The following is an 18,053-nucleotide window of genomic DNA, read 5'->3' on the forward strand; positions in this document are numbered from 1 at the left end:
ACAGCTGCTGCTCCGCCCCTTCCCCCCTCACAGGTGTGTGACCCCTCCCACCTACCCCCACAGCTGCTGCTCCGCCCCTCTGCCCCTCACAGGTGTGTGACCCCTCCCACCCCCCCCACAGCTGCTGCTCCGCCCCTCTCCCCCTCACAGGTGTGTGACCCCTCCCACCCCCCCCACAGCTGCTGCTCCGCCCCTCTGCCCCTCACAGGTGTGTGACCCCTCCCACCCACCCCCCCACAGCTGCTGCTCCGCCCCTTCCCCCCTCACAGGTGTGTGACCCCTCCCACTCCCTACAGCTGCTGCTCAGCCTCTCTCCCCCTCACAGGTGTGTGACCCCTCCCACCCCCCCCCACAGCTGCTGCTCCGCCCCTCTGCCCCTCACAGGTGTGTGACCCCTCCCACTCCCTACAGCTGCTGCTCCGCCCCTCTCCCCCTCACAGGTGTGTGACCCCTCCCACTCCCTACAGCTATTGCTCCGCTCCTTCCCCCCTCACAGGTGTGTGACCCCTCCCACTCCCTACACCTGCTGCTCCGCCCCTCTCCCCCTCACAGGTGTGTGACCCCTCCCACCCCCCCCCCCACCAGCTGCTGCTCCGCCCCTCTGCCCCTCACAGGTGTGTGACCCCTCCCACCCCCCCCCCCCCCCACAGCTGCTGCTCCGCCCCTCTCCCCCTCACAGGTGTGTGACCCCTCCCACCCCCCCCCCCCCACAGCTGCTGCTCCGCCCCTCTGCCCCTCACAGGTGTGTGACCCCTCCCACCCCCCCCCACAGCTGCTGCTCCGCCCCTTCCCCCCTCACAGGTGTGTGACCCCTCCCACTCCCTACAGCTGCTGCTCAGCCTCTCTCCCCCTCACAGGTGTGTGACCCCTCCCACCCCCCCCACAGCTGCTGCTCCGCCCCTCTGCCCCTCACAGGTGTGTGACCCCTCCCACTCCCTACAGCTGCTGCTCCGCCCCTCTCCCCCTCACAGGTGTGTGACCCCTCCCACTCCCTACAGCTATTGCTCCGCTCCTTCCCCCCTCACAGGTGTGTGACCCCTCCCACTCCCTACACCTGCTGCTCCGCCCCTCTCCCCCTCACAGGTGTGTGACCCCTCCCACCCCCCCACAGCTGCTGCTCCGCCCCTTCCCCCCTCACAGGTGTGTGACCCATCCCACTTACCACACAGCGGTCTCTAACCCCTCCCCTTCCCCCTCACAGGTGTATAACCCCTCCCCCTACAGCTTGTGCTCCGCCCCTCTCCCCTCACAGGTGTGTAACCCCTCCCACCCCCTACAGCTACTGCTCCGCCCCTCTCCCCCTCACAGGTGTGTGACCCCTCCCACTCCCTACAGCTACTGCTCCGCCCCTTCCCCCTCACAGGTGTGTGTGACCCCTCCCACTCCCTACAGCTGCTGCTCAGCCTTTCTCCCCCTCACAGGTGTATAACCCCTCCCACCCCCTACAGCTGCTGCTCCGCCCCTCTTCCCCTCACAGGTGTGTGACCCCTCCCACTCCCTACAGCTATTGCTCCGCTCCTTCCCCCCTCACAGGTGTGGGACCCCTCCCACTTACCACACAGGGGTCTCTAACCCCTCCCCTTCCCCTCACAGGTGTATAACCCCTCCCCCTACAGCTTGTGCTCCGCCCCTTTCCCCCCACATATGTGTAACCCCTCCCACTCCCTACAGCTATTACTCCGCCCCTTCCCCCCTCACAGGTGTGTGTGACCCCTCCCACTCCCTACAGCTACTGCTCCGCCCCTCTCCCCCTCACAGGTGTATGACCCCTCCCACCCCCTAGAGCTACTGCTCCGCCCCTCTCTCCCTCACAGGTGTATGACCCCTCCCACCCCCCCCCCACCAGCTGCTGCTCCGCCCCTCTGCCCCTCACAGGTGTGTGACCCCTCCCACCCCCTAGAGCTACTGCTCCGCCCCTCTCCTCAGATACAAGGAGGAGTCAATGTTTTAATTTGAATAAAGAAATAGGCAAATTAAAAAAGGAGATGGAACCCTTTAACAAAGTTCCAGAATATCAAAACATGGAAAAGAGTATAAAAAATAGACTACGAACTAAATTATGGAAAAGAAAAAGAGGGAATTCAGTAGGGATTCAGTACCTGCACTGGGGTAGCTGAGGAAATCTGCCAATGGAGCATACATGAGGACTCCGGGGATTATGCCCGAGGTTTCTGAAGTGGGGAGAGAGTGGTGGATTGGGAGGAGGTGGGAGGGGCGGTTGGAGGTGTTACAACTGGAGCACTGTAGACCAGTGGTAGAGGACACATGGCCAGTGGGGGGATTTGACTCCTGTGGGGCCTATTGAGGATCCAAGAAAGATCCGGAGAAAACAGCATCAATGTAAAACCTAAACCAACACAAATAAAAAGAAGTGACCAAATTCCGAATATGAGCGTGGATAAGACATGAAGGGATGAGGGATAGTTCCTTTCCACAGGGGGCTAGGGGTAGGATATATGGGGGAGTTCTGTGTTGGGAAATGAGGGGAGTGGTGAACTGGAGGGAAGTGTTATTCAAAAAAGAGTTCGTAAGGAAAAGGAGAGAAAGAAAATATTCGAGTGAACTCCGGTCCGTTAAGGGCAATGAAAATCGCATACAACAACGAATAGCCACCACCCCTGGTAAAACGGGGGGCAGACCCAGGAGATGTGGGGTAAGTACTGGGTCGAGGAACCCTCTGGGGGGAGGGAGGAAGATCATCACTAAATATTTTTTTGCCAAGGGAGGGGGGGAAGAGGGGGGAGGTGAGGAGGGGAAAAGTAGAAGAAAGATGAGGGGCTGTAGGGGAGGGAGGGGACATGTGTGGAATCAAGGTCCTATTGTGAAAACAGATATAGAGCGGGGTATCTATAATCTGAGTAACATAGAATTGAAGGAGGCTGATACACAGGTGTATAACCCCTCCCCTTACAGCTGCTGCTCCGCCCCTCCCCCTCACAGGTGTATAACCCCTCCCACTCCCTACAGCTGCTGCTCTGCCCCTCTCCCCCTCACAGGTGTGGGACCCCTCCCACTCCCTACAGCTGCTGCTCCGCCCCACTCCCCCTCACAGGTGTATAACCCCTCCCACTCCCTACAGCTGCTGCTCCGCCCCTCTCCCCTTCACAGGTGTGTGACCCCTCCCACTCCCTACACCTGCTGCTCCGCCCCTCTCCCCCTCACAGGTGTGTGACCACTCCCTACAGCTATTGCTCCGCCCCTTCCCCCCTCACAGGTGTGTGTGACCCCTCCCACTCCCTACAGCTACTGCTCTGCCCCGCTCCCCCTCACAGGTGTGTGACCCCTCCCCCTTACCACACAGGGGTCTCTAACTCCTCCCCTTCCCCCTCAGGTATTTAACCCCTCCCCCTCTCTACACCTTGAGTTTCCTTATCCCCCCTACAGGAATTTAACCCCTCGCCACATCCACAGCCCATGAACCGCACACGACCACAGCCCACGAACCGAACACGACCACAGCCCACGAACCACACACCCGACCACAGCCCACGAACCGCAAACGACCACAGCCCACGAACCGCACACGACCACAACCCACGAACCGCACACGACCACAGCCCACGAACCGCTCACGACCACAGCTCACGATCCACACACGACCACAGCCCACAAACCGCACACGGCCCACGAGCCGCACACAACCACAGCCCACGAACCACACACGACCACGAACCGCACACGACCACAGCCCACAAAACACACACGACCACAAACCACACACGACCACGGCCCACTAACCGCACACGACCACAGCCCACGAACCGCACACGACCACGAACCGCACACAACCACGGCCCGCGAACCGCACAAGACCACAGCCCACGAACAACACACAACCACAGCCCACGAACCGCACACAACCACAGCCCACAAACCGCACACAACCACGAACCGCACACGGCCATAGCCCACGAACCACACACGACCATGAACCGCACACGACCACGGCACACGAACCGCACACGACCACAGCCCACGAACCACACACGACCACGAACCGCACACGGCCCATGAACGGCACACGACCACAGCCCACGAACCACACACGACCACCGCCCACGAACCGCACACGACCACAGCCCACGAACCGCACACGACCACAGCCCACGAACAGCACACGACCACAGCCCACGAACCACACACGACCACGGCCCACGAACCGCACACCACCACAGCCCACGAACCAAACACAACCACAGCCCACGAACCGCACACAACCACAGCCCACGAACCGCACACGACCACAGCCCACAAACCACACACGACCACGAACCGCACACGACCACAGCCCACGAACCGCACACGGCCCACGAACCGCACACGGCCCACGAACCGCACACGACCACAGCCCACGAACCGCACACGACCACAGCCCACGAACCGCACACGACCACAGTCCACGAACCGCACACGACCACAGCCCACTAACCGCACACGACCACAGCCCACGAACCGCACACGACCACAGCCCACGAACCGCACACGACCACAGCCCACGAACCGCACACGACCACAGTCCACGAACCGCACACGACCACAGTCCACGAACCGCACACGACCACAGTCCACGAACCGCACACGACCACAGCCCACGAACCGCACACGACCACGGCCCACGAACCGCACACGACCACGGCCCATGAACCGCACACGAGCACTGTCCACGAACCGCACACGACCACAGCCCAGGAACCGCACACCACCACAGTCCACGAACCGCACACGGCCCACGAACCGACCACGGCCCACGAACCGCACACGACCACGGCCCACGAACCGCACACGACCACGGCTCATGAACCGCACACGAGCACTGTCCACGAACCGCACACGACCACAGCCCAGGAACCGCACACCACCACAGTCCACGAACCGCACACGGCCCACGAACCGACCACGGCCCACGAACCGCACACGACCACGGCCCACGAACCGCACACGACCACAGCCCAGGAACCGCACACGACCACAGCCCACGAACCGCACACGACCACAGCCCACGAACCACACACAACCACAGCCCACGAACCGCACACAACCACAGCCCACGAACCGCACACAACCACGAACCGCACACGGCCATAGCCCACGAACCACACACGACCACGAACCGCACACGACCACGGCCCACGAACCACACACGACCACAGCCCACGAACCACACACGACCACCGCCCACGAACCGCACACGACCACAGCCCACGAACCGCACACGACCACAGCCCACGAACCACACACGACCACGGCCCACGATCCGCACACGACCACAGCCCACGAACCACACACAACCACAGCCCACGAACCGCACACAACCACAGCCCACGAACCGCACATAACCACGAACCGCACACGACCACAGCCCACGAACCGCACACGACCACGAACCGCACACGGCCCACGAACCGCACACGACCACAGCCCACGAACCGCACACGACCACAGCTCACGAACCACACACGACCACAGCCCACGAACCGCACACGACCACAGTCCACGAACCGCACACGACCACAGCCCATGAACCACACACGACCACAGCCCACGAACCGCACACGACCACAGCCCACGAACCGCACACGACCACAGTCCACAAACCGCACACGACCACAGTCCACGAACCGCACACGGCCACAGCACACGAACCGCACACGACTACAGCACACGAACCACACACGACCACGGCCCACGAACCGCACACGACCATGGCCCACGAACCGCACACGAGCACTGCCCACGAACTTCTCACGACCACAGCCCACGAACCGCACACCACCACAGCCCACGAACCGCACACGACCACGGCCCACGAACCGACCACGGCCCATGAACCACACACGACCACGGCCCACGAACTGCACACGGCCCACGAACCGCACACGACCACGGCCCACGGACCACACACGACCACAGCCCAGGAACCGCACACGACCACGGCCCACGAACAGCACACGACCACAGCCCATGACCCGCACACGACCACAGCCCATGAACCGCACACGACCATGGCCCACGAACCGCACAAGACCACGGCCCACGAACCGCACAAGACCACGGCCCACGAACCGCACACCACCACGGCCCACGAACCGCACACTACCACAGCCCACGAATCGCACACGACCACGTCCCACGAACCGCACACGACCACTGCCCACGAACCGCACACGACCACAGCCCAGGAACCGCACACGACCACAGCCCAGGAACCGCACACTACCACAGCCCAGGAACCGCACACGACCACAGCCCAGGAACCGCACACGACCACAGCCCAGGAACCGCACACGACCACAGCCCAGGAACCGCACACGACCACAGCCCAGAAACCGCACACGACCACAGCCCAGGAACCGCACACGACCACAGCCCAGGAACCGCACACGACCACAGCCCACGAACCGCACACAACCACGGCCCACGAACCGCTCACGACCACAACCCACGAACCTCACACTACCACAGCCCACGAACTGCAAACAACCACAGCCCGAGAACAGCACACGACCACAACCCACGAACCGCAAACGACCACAGCCCATGAACCGCAAACGACCACAGCCCACGAAGCTCACACGACCACAGCCCACGAACCTCACACGACCACAGCCCACGAACCTCACACGACCACAGCCCACGAACCTCACACGACCACAGCCCAGGAACCGCACACGACCACAGCCCACGAGCCGCACACGACCACAGCCCACGAGCCGGACCTGTGAGCCGCACAGGTCCACAGCCCACGAGCCGCACAGATCCACAGCCCATGAGCCGCACAGATCCACAGCCCATGAGCCGCACAGATCCACCGCCCATGAGCCGCACAGATCCACAGCGCACGAGACACACAGGTCCACAGCCCACGATCCGCACAGATCCACAGCCCACTAGCCGCACATGACCACAAACCGTTCACGACCACAGCTCACAAGCCGCACACGACCACAACCCACGAGCTGGACCTGTGAGCCACACAGGTCCACAACCCACGAGCCGCACAGATCCACAGCCCACAAACCACAGAGTTCCACAGCCCATGAGCCGCCCAGATCCACAGCCCATGAGCCGCCCAGATCTACAGCCCATGAGCCGCCCAGATCTACAGCCCACGAGCCACCCAGATCTACAGCCCACGAGCCACCCAGATCTACAGCCCACGAGCTGCACACGTCCACAGCCCACGAGCTGCACACGTCCACAGCCCACGAACCGCACACGTCCACTGCCCACAAACCGCACACGTCCACAGCCCATGAACCGCACATCTCCTCAGCCCACGAACCGCACACGTCCACTGCCCACAAACCGCACACGTCCATTACTCATGAACCGCACACGTCCACAGCCCATGAACCGCACATGTCCAGTGCCCACGAATCGCACATTGCCACAACCCACACAGCCCACAAACCGCACATGTCCACAGCCCACGAATCGCACATGTCCACAGCCCACAAACCGCTCACGTCTGCAGCCCAAAAACCACTCTCATCCACAACCCACAAATCGCTCACATCTACTACCCACAAACTACACACGTTTACAGCCCACAGACCACACTCGTCCACAGCCCACGAACCACACATGTCCACAACCCACGAGCCGCACATGTCTACAACCCACAAATTGCGCACATCCACAACCCATGAACCACACATGTCAATTGCCCACGAACCGCACACGTCCACAGCCCACAGACCGCTCATGTCCACAACTCATGAACCGCTCACATCCGCAGCCCCCTAGCCACACACATCCACAGCCCACGTACCTCACACGTCCACAGCCCACAAACCACACACAGCCACAACCCACGATCTATGCAGCTGATTTTCACTGGTAATGTCTACACTGTGATGGTGACAATATGTAATTGTACTTTGTTTTAGATCTTCTCTGATCCATTCTTTGTCTCCCAGCATGCTGCACTTATAGCGGCAGAGCCACAATGTGGTCAGTGTGTATCCAAGCATCATGTGACAAGAGGTAGGTGGCTCTTTTTATACAAATCTCAGTTTGGGGGGACAGTGAGAGTTCCCTGTGATTTCTTCCTTAGGGGTGGTACAAAAGGATTTGGGGGGAAAGTCATGTCTTCTAATATACACATTGGAGATGATTACATGTTTATACATTGCACAATCAGATAATGGTTCAGCAGCTTCTCAAAAAGCTCTGGCCTCCTCAGGGGCAGTGCCTGGTGTTCACCTCCTCAGGGGCAGTGCCTGGTGTTCACCTCCCCAGGGGCGGTGCCTGGTGTTCACCCCAGGGGCAGTGCCTGGTGTTCACCTCCTCAGGGGCAGTGCCTGGTGTTCACCTCCTCGGGGGTGGTTCCTGGTGTTCACCTCCTCGGGGGCGGTTCCTGGTATTCACCTCCTCGGGGGCAGTGCCTGGTGTTCACCTCCTCGGGGCAGTGCCTGGTGTTCACCTCCTCGAAGGCGGTGGCTGGTGTTCACCTCCTCAGGGGTGGTGCCTGGTGTTCACCTCCTCAGGGGTGGTGCCTGGTGTTCACCTTCTCGGGTGGTGCCTGGTGTTCACCTCCTCAGGGGCGGTGCCTGGTGTTAACCTCCTCAGGGGTGGTGGCTGGTGTTCACTTCCTCATGGGATGTGCCTGGTGTTCACCTCCTCGGGGGCAATGCCTGGTGTTCACTTCCTCACGGCCAATGCCTAGTGTTCACCTCCTCATGGGCAGTGCCTGGTGTTTATTGATGTGACAGGAAGGGTACAAGCAGTGACAGATTATTGGAGGGTGTTGGTGGCAGTGTAGTGAGAATGTGGCATGTTGGTGAGACGTGGCAGGTGTGACAGTCATGAAGGGTACAAGCAGTGACAGATTGTTGGAGGAGGTTGGTGGCAGTGTAGTGAGAATGTGGCATGTTGGTGAGACGTGGCAGGTGTGACAGTCAGGAAGGGTACAAGCAGTGACAGATTATTGGAGGGGGTTGGTGGCAGTGTAGTAAGAATGTGGCATGTTGGTGAGACGTGGCAGGTGGGACAGTCATGAAGGGTACAAGCAGTGACAGATTATTGGAGGAGGTTGGTGGCAGTGTAGTGAGAATGTGGCATGTTGGTGAGACGTGGCAGGTGGGACAGTCATGAAGGGTACAAGCAGTGACAGATTATTGGAGGAGGTTGGTGGCAGTGTAGTGAAAATGTGGCATGTTGGTGAGACGTGGCAGGTGGGACAGTCAGGAAGGGTACAAGTAGTGACAGATTATTGGAGGGTGTTGGTGACAGTGTAGTGAGAATGTGGCATGTTGGTGAGACGTGGCAGGTGGGACAGTCATGAAGGGTACAAGCAGTGACAGATTATTGGAGGAGGTTGGTGGCAGTGTAGTGAGAATGTGGCATGTTGGTGAGACGTGGCAGGTGTGACAGTCAGGAAGGGTACAAGCAGTGACTGATTATTGGAGGAGGTTGGTGGCAGTGTAGTGAGAATGTGGCGTGTTGGTGAGACGTGGCAGGTGTGACAGTCATGAAGGGTACAAGCAGTGACAGATTATTGGAGGAGGTTGGTGACAGTGTAGTGAGAATGTGGCATGTTGGAGAGACGTGGCAGGTGGGACAGTCATGAAGGGTACAAGCAGTGACAGATTATTGGAGGAGGTTGGTGACAGTGTAGTGAGAATGTGGCATGTTGGAGAGACGTGGCAGGTGGGACAGTCATGAAGGGTACAAGCAGTGACAGATTATTGGAGGGTGTTGGTGGCAGTGTAGTGAGAATGTGGCATGTTGGAGAGACGTGGCAGGTGTGACAGTCAGGAAGGGTACAAGCAGTGACAGATTATTGGAGGAGGATGGTGACAGTGTAGTGAGAATGTGGCATGTTGGTGAGACGTGGCAGGTGTGACAGTCATGAAGGGTACAAGCAGTGACAGATTATTGGAGGAGGTTGGTGGCAGTGTAGTGAGAATGTGGCATGTTGGTGAGACGTGGCAGGTGTGACAGTCAGGAAGGGTACAAGCAGTGACAGATTATTGGAGGAGGTTGGTGGCAGTGTAGTGAGAATGTGGCATGTTGGTGAGACGTGGCAGGTGTAACAGTCAGGAAGGGTACAAGCAGTGACAGATTATTGGAGGAGGTTGGTGGCAGTGTAGTGAGAATGTGACATGTTGGTGAGACGTGGCAGGTGGGACAGTCATGAAGGGTACAAGCAGTGACAGATTATTGGAGGGTGTTGGTGGCAGTGTAGTAAGAATGTGGCATGTTGGAGAGACGTGGCAGGTGGGACAGTCATGAAGGGTACAAGCAGTGACAGATTATTGGAGGGTGTTGGTGGCAGTGTAGTGAGAATGTGGCATGTTGGTGAGACGTGGCAGGTGTGACAGTCATAAAGGGTACAAGCAGTGACAGATTATTGGAGGAGGTTGGTGACAGTGTAGTGAGAATGTGGCATGTTGGTGAGACGTGGCAGGTGTGACAGTCATGAAGGGTACAAGCAGTGACAGATTATTGGAGGATGCTGGTGACAGTGTAGTGAGAATGTGGCATGTTGGAGAGACGTGGCAGGTGTGACAGTCATGAAGGGTACAAGCAGTGACAGATTATTGGAGGGTGTTGGTGGCAGTGTAGTGAGAATGTGGCATGTTGGTGAGACGTGGCAGGTGTGACAGTCAGGAAGGGTACAAGCAGTGACAGATTATTGGAGGAGGTTGGTGGCAGTGTAGTGAGAATGTGGCATGTTGGTGAGACGTGGCAGGTGTGACAGTCAGGAAGGGTACAAGCAGTGACAGATTATTGGAGGAGGTTGGTGGCAGTGTAGTGAGAATGTGGCATGTTGGTGAGACGTGGCAGGTGTGACAGTCATGAAGGGTACAAGCAGTGACAGATTATTGGAGGAGGTTGGTGGCAGTGTAGTGAGAATGTGGCATGTTGGTGAGACGTGGCAGGTGTGACAGTCAGGAAGGGTACAAGCAGTGACAGATTATTGGAGGAGGTTGGTGGCAGTGTAGTGAGAATGTGGCATGTTGGTGAGACGTGGCAGGTGTGACAGTCAGGAAGGGTACAAGCAGTGACAGATTATTGGAGGAGGTTGGTGGCAGTGTAGTGAGAATGTGGCATGTTGGTGAGACGTGGCAGGTGTGACAGTCAGGAAGGGTACAAGCAGTGACAGATTATTGGAGGGTGTTGGTGGTCGTGTAGTGAGAATGTGGCATGTTGGTGAGACGTGGCAGCTGTGACAGTTATGAAGGGTACAAGCAGTGACAGATTATTGGAGGAGGTTGGTGGCAGTGTAGTGAGAATGTGACATGTTGGTGAGACGTGGCAGGTGTGACAGTCAGGAAGGGTACAAGCAGTGACAGATTATTGGAGGAGGTTGGTGGCAGTGTAGTGAGAATGTGACATGTTGGTGAGACGTGGCAGGTGTGACAGTCATGAAGGGTACAAGCAGTGACAGATTATTGGAGGAGGTTGGTGGCAGTGTAGTGAGAATGTGGCATGTTGGTGAGACGTGGCAGGTGTGACAGTCATGAAGGGTACAAGCAGTGACAGATTATTGGAGGGTGTTGGTGGCAGTGTAGTGAGAATGTGGCATGTTGGTGAGACGTGGCAGCTGTGGCAGTCATGAAGGGTACAAGCAGTGACAGATTATTGGAGGGTGTTGGTGACAGTGTAGTGAGAATGTGGCATGTTGGTGAGACGTGGCAGGTGTGACAGTCATGAAGGGTACAAGCAGTGACAGATTATTGGAGGAGGTTGGTGGCAGTGTAGTGAGAATGTGGCATGTTGGTGAGACGTGGCAGGTGTGACAGTCATGAAGGGTACAAGCAGTGACAGATTATTGGAGGGTGTTGGTGGCAGTGTAGTGAGAATGTGGCATGTTGGTGAGACGTGGCAGCTGTGGCAGTCATGAAGGGTACAAGCAGTGACAGATTATTGGAGGGTGTTGGTGACAGTGTAGTAAGAATGTGGCATGTTGGAGAGACGTGGCAGGTGTGACAGTCATGAAGGGTACAAGCAGTGACAGATTATTGGAGGAGGTTGGTGGCAGTGTAGTGAGAATGTGACATGTTGGTGAGACGTGGCAGGTGTGACAGTCAGGAAGGGTACAAGCAGTGACAGATTATTGGAGGAGGTTGGTGGCAGTGTAGTGAGAATGTGACATGTTGGTGAGACGTGGCAGGTGTGACAGTCATGAAGGGTACAAGCAGTGACAGATTATTGGAGGGTGTTGGTGGCAGTGTAGTGAGAATGTGGCATGTTGGTGAGACGTGGCAGGTGTGACAGTCATGAAGGGTACAAGCAGTGACAGATTATTGGAGGAGGTTGGTGGCAGTGTAGTGAGAATGTGGCATGTTGGAGAGACGTGGCAGGTGTGACAGTCATGAAGGGTACAAGCAGTGACAGATTATTGGAGGAGGTTGGTGGCAGTGTAGTGAGAATGTGGCATGTTGGAGAGACGTGGCAGGTGTGACAGTCATGAAGGGTACAAGCAGTGACAGATTATTGGAGGAGGTTGGTGGCAGTGTAGTGAGAATGTGGCATGTTGGTGAGACGTGGCAGGTGTGACAGTCAGGAAGGGTACAAGCAGTGACAGATTATTGGAGGGTGTTGGTGACAGTGTAGTGAGAATGTGGCATGTTGGTGAGACGTGGCAGCTGTGACAGTCATGAAGGGTACAAGCAGTGACAGATTATTGGAGGAGGTTGGTGGCAGTGTAGTGAGAATGTGGCATGTTGGTGAGACGTGGCAGGTGTGACAGTCAGGAAGGGTACAAGCAGTGACAGATTATTGGAGGAGGTTGGTGGCAGTGTAGTGAGAATGTGACATGTTGGTGAGACGTGGCAGGTGTGACAGTCATGAAGGGTACAAGCAGTGACAGATTATTGGAGGAGGTTGGTGGCAGTGTAGTGAGAATGTGACATGTTGGTGAGACGTGGCAGGTGTGACAGTCAGGAAGGGTACAAGCAGTGACAGATTATTGGAGGAGGTTGGTGGCAGTGTAGTGAGAATGTGGCATGTTGGAGAGACGTGGCAGGTGGGACAGTCAGGAAGGGTACAAGCAGTGACAGATTATTGGAGGGTGTTGGTGACAGTGTAGTGAGAATGTGGCATGTTGGTGAGACGTGGCAGGTGTGACAGTCATGAAGGGTACAAGCAGTGACAGATTATTGGAGGGTGTTGGTGGCAGTGTAGTGAGAATGTGGCATGTTGGTGAGACGTGGCAGCTGTGACAGTCATGAAGGGTACAAGCAGTGACAGATTATTGGAGGAGGTTGGTGGCAGTGTAGTGACAATGTGGCATGTTGGTGAGACGTGGCAGGTGTGACAGTCATGAAGGGTACAAGCAGTGACAGATTATTGGAGGAGGTTGGTGGCAGTGTAGTGAGAATGTGGCATGTTGGTGAGACGTGGCAGGTGTGACAGTCATGAATGGTACAAGCAGTGACAGATTATTGGAGGAGGTTGGTGGCAGTGTAGTGAGAATGTGGCATGTTGGTGAGACGTGGCAGGTGTGACAGTCATGAAGGGTACAAGCAGTGACAGATTATTGGAGGGTGTTGGTGGCAGTGTAGTAAGAATGTGGCATGTTGGTGAGACGTGGCAGGTGTGACAGTCATGAAGGGTACAAGCAGTGACAGATTATTGGAGGAGGTTGGTGGCAGTGTAGTAAGAATGTGGCATGTTGGAGAGACGTGGCAGGTGTGACAGTCATGAAGGGTACAAGCAGTGACAGATTATTGGAGGAGGTTGGTGGCAGTGTAGTGAGAATGTGGCATGTTGGTGAGACGTGGCAGGTGTGACAGTCATGAAGGGTACAAGCAGTGACAGATTATTGGAGGGTGTTGGTGGCAGTGTAGTAAGAATGTGGCATGTTGGTGAGACGTGGCAGGTGTGACAGTCATGAAGGGTACAAGCAGTGACAGATTATTGGAGGAGGTTGGTGGCAGTGTAGTGAGAATGTGGCATGTTGGTGAGACGTGGCAGGTGTGACAGTCATGAAGGGTACAAGCTGTGACAGATTATTGGAGGGTGTTGGTGGCAGTGTAGTAAGAATGTGGCATGTTGGAGAGACGTGGCAGGTGTGACAGTCAGGAAGGGTACAAGCAGTGACAGATTATTGGAGGGTGTTGGTGGCAGTGTAGTGAGAATGTGGCATGTTGGTGAGACGTGGCAGGTGTGACAGTCATGAAGGGTACAAGCAGTGACAGATTATTGGAGGGTGTTGGTGGCAGTGTAGTGAGAATGTGGCATGTTGGTGAGACGTGGCAGGTGTGACAGTCAGGAAGGGTACAAGCAGTGACAGATTATTGGAGGAGGTTGGTGGCAGTGTAGTGAGAATGTGGCATGTTGGAGAGACGTGGCAGGTGTGACAGTCATGAAGGGTACAAGCTGTGACAGATTATTGGAGGAGGTTGGTGGCAGTGTAGTGAGAATGTGGCATGTTGGTGAGACGTGGCAGGTGTGACAGTCATGAAGGGTACAAGCAGTGACAGATTATTGGAGGAGGTTGGTGGCAGTGTAGTGAGAATGTGGCATGTTGGTGAGACGTGGCAGGTGTGACAGTCATGAAGGGTACAAGCAGTGACAGATTATTGGAGGAGGTTGGTGGCAGTGTAGTGAGAATGTGGCATGTTGGTGAGACCTGGCAGGTGTGACAGTCATGAAGGGTACAAGCAGTGACAGATTATTGGAGGAGGTTGGTGGCAGCGTAGTGAGAATGTGGCATGTTGGTGAGACGTGGCAGGTGTGACAGTCATGAAGGGTACAAGCAGTGACAGATTATTGGAGGAGGTTGGTGGCAGTGTAGTGAGAATGTGGCATGTTGGTGAGACCTGACAGGTGTGACAGTCATGAAGGGTACAAGCAGTGACAGATTATTGGAGGGTGTTGGTGACAGTGTAGTGAGAATGTGGCATGTTGGTGAGACGTGGCAGGTGTGACAGTCAGGAAGGGTACAAGCAGTGACAGATTATTGGAGGAGGTTGGTGGCAGCGTAGTGAGAATGTGGCATGTTGGTGAGACGTGGCAGGTGTGACAGTCATGAAGGGTACAAGCAGTGACAGATTATTGGAGGAGGTTGGTGGCAGCGTAGTGAGAATGTGGCATGTTGGTGAGACCTGGCAGGTGTGACAGTCATGAAGGGTACAAGCAGTGACAGATTATTGGAGGAGGTTGGTGACAGTGTAGTGAGAATGTGGCATGTTGGAGAGACGTGGCAGCTGTGACAGTCATGAAGGGTACAAGCAGTGACAGATTATTGGAGGAGGTTGGTGGCAGTGTAGTGAGAATGTGGCATGTTGGAGAGACGTGGCAGGTGTGACAGTCATGAAGGGTACAAGCAGTGACAGATTATTGGAGGAGGTTGGTGGCAGTGTAGTGAGAATGTGGCATGTTGGTGAGACGTGGCAGGTGTGACAGTCATGAAGGGTACAAGCAGTGACAGATTATTGGAGGAGGTTGGTGGCAGTGTAGTGAGAATGTGGCATGTTGGTGAGACGTGGCAGGTGTGACAGTCATGAAGGGTACAAGCAGTGACAGATTATTGGAGGGTGTTGGTGGCAGTGTAGTGAGAATGTGGCATGTTGGTGAGACGTGGCAGGTGTGACAGTCAGGAAGGGTACAAGCAGTGACAGATTGTTGGAGGAGGTGGGTGGCAGTGTAGTGAGAATGTGACATGTTGGTGAGACGTGGCAGGTGTGACAGTCATGAAGGGTACAAGCAGTGACAGATTATTGGAGGAGGTTGGTGGCAGTGTAGTGAGAATGTGACATGTTGGTGAGACGTGGCAGGTGTGACAGTCAGGAAGGGTACAAGCAGTGACAGATTATTGGAGGAGGTTGGTGGCAGTGTAGTGAGAATGTGGCATGTTGGAGAGACGTGGCAGGTGTGACAGTCATGAAGGGTACAAGCAGTGACAGATTATTGGAGGAGGTTGGTGGCAGTGTAGTGAGAATGTGGCATGTTGGTGAGACGTGGCAGGTGTGACAGTCATGAAGGGTACAAGCAGTGACAGATTATTGGAGGAGGTTGGTGGCAGTGTAGTGAGAATGTGACATGTTGGTGAGACGTGGCAGGTGTGACAGTCAGGAAGGGTACAAGCAGTGACAGATTATTGGAGGAGGTTGGTGGCAGTGTAGTGAGAATGTGGCATGTTGGAGAGACGTGGCAGGTGTGACAGTCATGAAGGGTACAAGCAGTGACAGATTATTGGAGGAGGTTGGTGGCAGTGTAGTGAGAATGTGGCATGTTGGTGAGACGTGGCAGGTGGGACAGTCATGAAGGGTACAAGCAGTCACAGATTATTGGAGGAGGTTGGTGGCAGTGTAGTGAGAATGTGACATGTTGGAGAGATGTGGCAGGTGTGACAGTCATGAAGGGTACAAGCAGTGACAGATTATTGGAGGGTGTTGGTGGCAGTGTAGTAAGAATGTGGCATGTTGGTGAGACGTGGCAGGTGGGACAGTCATGAAGGGTACAAGCAGTGACAGATTATTGGAGGAGGTTGGTGGCAGTGTAGTGAGAATGTGGCATGTTGGAGAGACGTGGCAGGTGGGACAGTCATGAAGGGTACAAGCAGTGACAGATTATTGGAGGGTGTTGGTGGCAGTGTAGTGAGAATGTGGCATGTTGGTGAGACGTGGCAGGTGGGACAGTCATGAAGGGTACAAGCAGTCACAGATTATTGGAGGAGGTTGGTGGCAGTGTAGTGAGAATGTGGCATGTTGGAGAGATGTGGCAGGTGTGACAGTCATGAAGGGTACAAGCAGTGACAGATTATTGGAGGGTGTTGGTGGCAGTGTAGTAAGAATGTGGCATGTTGGTGAGACGTGGCAGGTGGGACAGTCATGAAGGGTACAAGCAGTGACAGATTATTGGAGGAGGTTGGTGGCAGTGTAGTGAGAATGTGGCATGTTGGTGAGACGTGGCAGGTGGGACAGTCAGGAAGGGTACAAGCAGTGACAGATTATTGGAGGGTGTTGGTGGCAGTGTAGTGAGAATGTGACATGTTGGAGAGATGTGGCAGGTGGGACAGTCATGAAGGGTACAAGCAGTGATAGATTATTGGAGGAGGTTGGTGGCAGTGTAGTGAGAATGTGGCATGTTGGTGAGACGTGGCAGGTGGGACAGTCATGAAGGGTACAAGCAGTGACAGATTATTGGAGGGTGTTGGTGGCAGTGTAGTGAGAATGTGGCATGTTGGTGAGACGTGGCAGCTGTGACAGTCAGGAAGGGTACAAGCAGTGACAGATTATTGGAGGAGGTTGGTGGCAGTGTAGTGAGAATGTGGCATGTTGGTGAGACGTGGCAGCTGTGGCAGTCAGGAAGGGTACAAGCAGTCACAGATTATTGGAGGAGGTTGGTGGCAGTGTAGTGAGAATGTGGCATGTTGGAGAGATGTGGCAGGTGTGACAGTCATGAAGGGTACAAGCAGTGACAGATTATTGGAGGGTGTTGGTGGCAGTGTAGTAAGAATGTGGCATGTTGGTGAGACGTGGCAGGTGGGACAGTCATGAAGGGTACAAGCAGTGACAGATTATTGGAGGGTGTTGGTGGCAGTGTAGTGAGAATGTGGCATGTTGGAGAGACGTGGCAGGTGTGACAGTCAGGAAGGGTACAAGCAGTGACAGATTATTGGAGGAGGATGGTGACAGTGTAGTGAGAATGTGGCATGTTGGTGAGACGTGGCAGGTGTGACAGTCATGAAGGGTACAAGCAGTGACAGATTATTGGAGGAGGTTGGTGGCAGTGTAGTGAGAATGTGGCATGTTGGTGAGACGTGGCAGGTGTGACAGTCAGGAAGGGTACAAGCAGTGACAGATTATTGGAGGAGGTTGGTGACAGTGTAGTGAGAATGTGGCATGTTGGAGAGATGTGGCAGGTGTGACAGTCATGAAGGGTACAAGCAGTGACAGATTATTGGAGGAGGTTGGTGGCAGTGTAGTGAGAATGTGACATGTTGGTGAGACGTGGCAGGTGGGACAGTCATGAAGGGTACAAGCAGTGACAGATTATTGGAGGGTGTTGGTGGCAGTGTAGTAAGAATTTGGCATGTTGGAGAGACGTGGCAGGTGGGACAGTCATGAAGGGTACAAGCAGTGACAGATTATTGG

General features: G+C 55.8%; 1 protein-coding gene across 3 annotated transcripts in view; it reads left to right on the plus strand.

The window, feature by feature from the left end:
• LOC137562450 (monocarboxylate transporter 13-like) overlaps positions 1-18,053 on the plus strand; it is a 158,900-nt gene that overhangs the window by 1,074 nt on the left and 139,773 nt on the right. Inside the window, exons 1-2 of one of the 3 annotated variants that reach the window (XM_068273801.1) lie at positions 7,821-7,839; positions 7,920-7,986. The gene's annotated coding sequence lies outside the window, so the exon portion shown is untranslated. Of the gene's footprint in view, positions 1-7,820; positions 7,840-7,889; positions 7,987-18,053 lie in introns of those variants that run through there. The other 2 variants (XM_068273799.1, XM_068273800.1) reach the window with 2 other exon arrangements.

Source organism: Hyperolius riggenbachi, chromosome 3, assembly GCF_040937935.1.
Source record: "Hyperolius riggenbachi isolate aHypRig1 chromosome 3, aHypRig1.pri, whole genome shotgun sequence".
In the NCBI taxonomy this organism is placed as follows: Eukaryota; Metazoa; Chordata; class Amphibia; order Anura; family Hyperoliidae; genus Hyperolius; species Hyperolius riggenbachi.